The sequence below is a fragment of the Aedes albopictus genome, chromosome 3 (assembly GCF_035046485.1).
Source record: "Aedes albopictus strain Foshan chromosome 3, AalbF5, whole genome shotgun sequence".
In the NCBI taxonomy this organism is placed as follows: domain Eukaryota; kingdom Metazoa; phylum Arthropoda; class Insecta; order Diptera; family Culicidae; genus Aedes; species Aedes albopictus.
Genome location: NC_085138.1, coordinates 78,767,387 through 78,773,469, shown reverse-complemented (window position 1 = coordinate 78,773,469; position 6,083 = coordinate 78,767,387). Strand labels below are relative to the sequence as shown.

The window sequence follows — 6,083 nt, the reverse complement described above, 5'->3', positions numbered from 1 at the left end:
AAATCGCTGCCTTGTAATGACGTCGCCTTTCATCAAGTACGATGGGTGGGTGATAGAAGAGGAACGCCGTCATCATTTACCCTCGACCAAACTTCCTCCCCCTCTAAAAGCTATCATAGCCAACCTGTAAAGCATCAGGACAGGATTACCAACAAATTGGCCACATTCTTCGAGTCTCGCATACACACACACACACATCATCTGCGCGCGCGAGAAGAGAGAGCAAGGACCTGTTCTCCATCATCATCAGAATCTGTGCTATCATCATTGCCACCCTCTTCACCACCGCGCCATGGTTATTGCTGGTATGGCGGTGATCATTGTTATCCTTCCGCTCTCTCCCATTCCCATTCAAGCCATAAAACTAAATGAAGAACCCCGGTGTGTCGGTAGGGGAAGACCAACCGACGACGAGAGCGCGGTTGGTAAAAACGGCAAAAGGCACACGATTACACATTTTTGCATAACCTCATCAACTTCCGCTCTGCTTGGTGGCAGGCAGTAATAAGCCTCCGAGGGTTGGTTGGTGAGGGGGTTCAGAAGGATAAGGGGAAGAACTATTATCATCCCTCGTTATCGTTTCGGCGGACGACGTCGAAAGGGAACCTGATGCTGGTCCGCCTGAATGGCTGCTATTCAGTCGGTTCTGGTCCGGTCAACGCGTTGCACATACTTTCAGGAGCACTGGTCGCTACATTCGGGCTGATCATAGAAGCAGTTTGTGACGGTAGAGAGCGCCTCTAGCCGAAAAGGTCGGGATGCTGTTGGAATTTCTTTTTCATTAGTGCTATATCTTGTGGTCCCTCCACATTTGCCATTGTGTTTAGACGAGTGAGTGTATGTCGGGTTGCCCTGGATGACCATTATTGCTACTTTTCCGGTCATTTTGCGCTAGGTTGTGTCGTGTTTCGGCATCGCCGCCTTTGTGGAGCTGAAGTAGGCCGAGAAGAACGCACCGAAGCGTTACTATGAGGATTATGTTTCCCGCAGAGTGCTTGGATTGACTGAGGCCCCATCAGACGACAAGTGTTTTACCGTTCCGACGACGAATATGACGATCTCATTTGGGCGTCGAGGATAGTCTAGTGTGGCATGTAGAACGTGCCTGCCGGAACGAAAAGTGGCTGGTTTTCAGTTGATGGGCTTCCTCTTGTTTGGTCGTCCGTCGGTCCATGAAAGTAATGATGACAGAATTGCAGAACTACCAAGAGTGCAACTGTTGACGCAGAGGTAGTTAATCATTCCGAATTGAAATGCCGTCCGGGGATGTTTATTGGGAGTGCTAATTGAAGACAACTCGGAAAGACCTGTATCAGGTAGAATTTCAGTGCTATTGACAAAAGTTGCAAAGCTGATGAGTTGCTATACTGTCTGAATATGTGTCGATGAGATGTGATATGCACCGATTGTGCTGTACACGTGATGCCCCTCAACGAAAAGTTGCTAATTAAGTGATTGTGGCAAGCGAATAATTGGATTTTAGTGAGATTGCCTTTTTGTGGCGCTACTGAAGTGCTGCTTCATAGGATGAAAAACCGCGATTTGGATTGAATGGATTAACCACCCTAGTGAAGCATCGTAACAAAAAAGGTAAGTGGCTACGACATAAATATTTTAGTAGGTAATTGTTTCCCCCCTAACATTTACATATTTTAATTTATTATAAAATAAAATAAAAATTTTAAATATTAGGAATACCGGAATAAGGCAAGTTGAAATGGAATCTTCAACGTATTTTTTTTTTTTTTCTAAAAAAGATATGAGAGTGGTACAATTATATGTGAATATATCAGCAATTTGATTTTCAAGATTAGAATTAAAAATAACGGTATTTTTTAATACCTGACCTAGTCATTCCAGCTCGAGTAAGAGGGTTATGATGAATTTCGCCCCAAATCGTATTCGGAGTTGGCAGCACCCTCTCAGATTACAATTAAACTTTCTGGGTGTATAGGGTAAGGGAGGTATTTTGGACCCCTTTAGGAAGTGGATGAACAATTCAGCGAAAAAAGAAAGTTTCCACTTCAAAATATGTATAATTTCAGTAGGCATCACGTAGAGCAACATGTTTTCTGTCGAAAAAGGCCAAACAGAACTCAAAATTGTTGTAGTAAATACGAGAAATATCAAAACTCCTGAAGAATCTCGGGCTTCTATTTTGGACCACCTGATTTTATTTTGGACCACCAAGTGCACATATTTTGGCCCACCAAATTAAACTTCAATTGATTGATGAAATGAAAGCCACTTCAGCAAAAATTTAAACATAGTTAAAACTACGTGAAGTTTACATCTTTTCCATTCATTTTTTGAGGCAGGGAACGTTTAAAAATTACGTAACGGTAAAAAAGATGACATTTTGTTGCAATTGCCAGTTTTTACGCATTGTAGTATGATGTTTCATAAAAAATGTTACGCAAAACGTATATTTATTAACTATTGCATGACGTCAGTCACCATGCATAAATTACGTAACGCTTCACATAAGTGTGAAAGTCTAGAGATTTTGCTAAATATAAAGGCGTTCCACACATATTGTAATGAGTAGAAGGGCCATCAAAAATAAAGTAATCTGAATGATACGTAAATTGTCACTGACATTGTCTCAGTCATCAACTGATTGCCGAGAAGGACAACTTTTCTAAACTGGATGACTGAATACCTGAAAATTTCAACTTGTCGAAAAGTTGTTAGGACACAAATCGAATCGAAATTTTTAACAAGGCGAAAAGTTGCTAGAACAAATCGAACCCACAACATTGTAAAATAAACGTATAACAACCCAGATCACGGGAGGTCCAAACTTATTCTATTTATCTGTTTTTAGAGTACATTACATTGGCATGAATATTTTCTCCCTTTAGAAGGAACTGGAGAGATGGATCTGACAGGTGGTCCAAAATATATTCACATCTGATTATGTTGAACACATTTTGGCCATACCTCAAACCACCATTTTAGTAAATAATATCGCTCCACCGAAGTTAAGAACAGTTTATTTTGAGTTCTTACAAGGCCCTAACTACATTCACATGAAATAAATATTTATTTTTAAAATTTAATACCTCTTCGAAGCCGACTACAAATTTGTCACCTTCTCTGTTTTTGGTGCTTTTCCGTGCGTTTCATTGGAAGTGAAAACATTTTCTCTATTTTTGATACTGAACAGCATATTTAACTGACATCCAAAATAAAGGTCATCACATAGTTGAATACTTTTCGTGTTCCAATAAAAATTTACCAAGATTTAGTAGAGATTATGTGATAAATATCATAAAACTTCCTAGGTGGGCCAAAATACCTCCACTACCCTAGACCTTGACTAGATAAGCCACTTTGCATACTTAGTTTCTTCAAAAATTATCTAGACTATCTTTTGAAAAGGGCTAAACTTGTTTTACCATTTTTTTCAAATGTGTTTAATAAAAAAATGACTACTCCTACAAGAAAGTGTTGTATGGGTAATAGTCACTAAATACGTCAAGTTTCAAGAAAAAATATTGAAAAAAATCCAAATTGAGTCCTACCGTCTACCCTCGTTGGTTTGACCGCATCTAATCTGAACACTTTTTAATTTGACCCCCGCTAATCTGCACATCGTTCAAACTAAAAATGGTTCAAACGTCATTCTTCCCATGGAACGGGATGAAACGGAACGCAGGATCAAAACAAAACAACAAAAAGGGTTACCATCAGTGTGTTTTTCGATGCCCACAGGGTTATTAGAAGTTCAAATTAAAAAATGAACCCTGTTGCTTTGCATGAGGTGTCGTTCAAACCAACGCACAGTGGGAAAAAATAAGTATAAAACGCGAATAAACTCAATATCTCTGCTCGGAGTGGATGGATTCGAATAAAATGTTGACACAAACTGCAAAAATCTCTACAGTTTCAGATAAGGATGGTGTCATACGCCGCACGATGCTGGAAATCAGTGTATTTAGCTCGTTTTACCCCGCTCTCTCTCGTTCTCACATATGTTGGAGAAAATCTTCATCTATTCCCGACTGGTGTGCAAAATAAATGGCTTATTTAACTCGTTTTTGTGTAAAAACTTCCATAGTATCGGGAATTTGACATAGGGTTGGTCCTACTTCTATCGATTGCGTTCCTCTCGAGATTATTTGCAGATACTTCAATTTTTAGGGCCGTGTGGTGAGCCAAACCAGCTCCTTTCGATACTACGAAAGTTTTTACACAAACACGAATTAAATAAAACATTAATTTTGCACTTCAAGATTTTTCCAAAAAGATGAAAAAGAGAGAGAGTGGGGTAAAACGGGGCCTATACATGGATTTCCAGCATCGTGCGGCGAACGACACACTCCTTATCTGAAACTGTAGAGATTTTTGCAGTTTGTGTCAAAATTTCATTCGAATCCATCCACTCCGAGCAGAGATATTGAATTTATTCGCGTTTTATACCTATTTTTTCCCATTGTGCAACGGGGGTAGACGGTACACTGAAAAAAACATCGTCGATTTACAAAAAAAAAACAAAAGGAAATGGCAAATTCCGTCCTAAATCGTATTTGGAGTTAGCAGGTCCCTCTCAGATTACAATGAAACTTTCTGAATATGTAAACCTTGACTAGATAAGCCACTTTGCATAACTTAGTTTCATCAAAATTCATCTAGACTGTCTTTTGAAAAGGTCTAATTTTTTTCTTATCGATTTTTTGCAAATGCGTTTAGTAAAAAAAAAATACTACTATTACAAAAAATATTAGTAATTAGTAACACAAAATAAGTCAAGTTTTAAGAAAAAATATTGGAAAAATCCAAATTGAACCCTAAAAAAGGCATTTTTAAAATTCAAACAAGGGGGCAGACAGCTTTTGCTTCCAAGCCTACTCTGGAGCTAGATTTTGAGCAGCTCTGAGCAACTCGAGTAACTCGAATAGCAACCTGCTATTATATTGAAACCGTGGCTGTCAATGAACGTATGCAACTGCAACGTGAAGTACGTAAATATGAAATGTAAAAAAAATACTGAACGAGACCGCGTTCAAAAGTGTTTCACTAGGCTAGAGTGGAATGAAGGTCGAGCCCAGCAAAGTTCCAGATTTGGCTGCGAAAGTATTATGACGTGATTTTCAGATAAACGATCCTTCGGATTTACCTAAGCTGAAAACTTCGTGCAGCTCCTGACCTGATGTAGTGCAAATAACCCGTAAAACGGTGACTTGGGGGTACTTATCGTCTATAATAGACTAGCTAGTGCTGCCTACTCGCAAACTGAGCAATTGATTGGCGATTGTGTAGTAAAAAAGTGTCTGATTTCAAAAAGATGTTGTCGGACGGCGAAAACAGTATTACAAAACCTTGCATGGAACAGTATTATCTTCCTTTATGAAAAGATAATCATATTTCAACTGTGAAAAACTAACAAACATAAAAGGGGGCTCAAGACACATAACGATTCGTTGACTGCCATTCAGGCTTGATAATCCTCCTCGAAATCAAAAGAGTTTTGCAACATGCTCTAGAGCGGTGTTTTGCTTTTGCCTCGTCGCGAGTGAGCGAACGAACCCCAAACAGAGAGGCAATAAAAACTGAGCGAGGAAGAGGGGAACGAAAAAAGAGCCGATGATTATTTCGGGTTTTTGAGTGCGATTTTCGCCTCGAGAGTCTTTCTTTGTATGGGAGTGGAACTCGCGAGAGCTTTTTGAGTGTGAGTGGACGTGAGAATCACAACAAGCAATTATGAGTGTTGGACGAACTCCTCGCTGCGCGGCAAACTCGCGCTCGGTGCTGTTGAGGATTTGCGTTGTGATTTTTGAGTTTTATTTTCACTCCTCAGAAAATCGCCGAAATCGCTTCCTCATTTTCTCGCGAGGGAGTTTCTGTCAAGCCTGCTGCCATTAACCTATGGAAACAAATTGTTCTCCGTTGCTACCGCATCCTCGCTGGTACGTGTATTACTCCGTGTCATCGTCGGGATTGAATATTACACATTTAGGCCCAAAGATTTAAGGTGCCTTACCAAGTAAACCACCAAGTACCTCCACAAGATTTCTGAGAAACTTTTATGAATAATCAGACGCGTATTATGGTTGCCATTTCACATCCACACTTTTTGC

The 6,083-nt window shown here is 39.7% G+C and overlaps 1 protein-coding gene across 1 annotated transcript in view; it reads left to right on the top strand.

Annotated features, from left to right (window-relative positions):
* Nucleotides 1–393: 393 nt before the first annotated feature.
* LOC134291305 (homeobox protein goosecoid-like) overlaps nt 394–6,083 on the top strand; it is a 67,319-nt gene continuing 61,629 nt past the window's right edge. The window contains exon 1 of the mRNA XM_062858874.1: nt 394–1,590. The gene's annotated coding sequence lies outside the window, so the exon portion shown is untranslated. The remainder of the gene's footprint in view (nt 1,591–6,083) is intronic.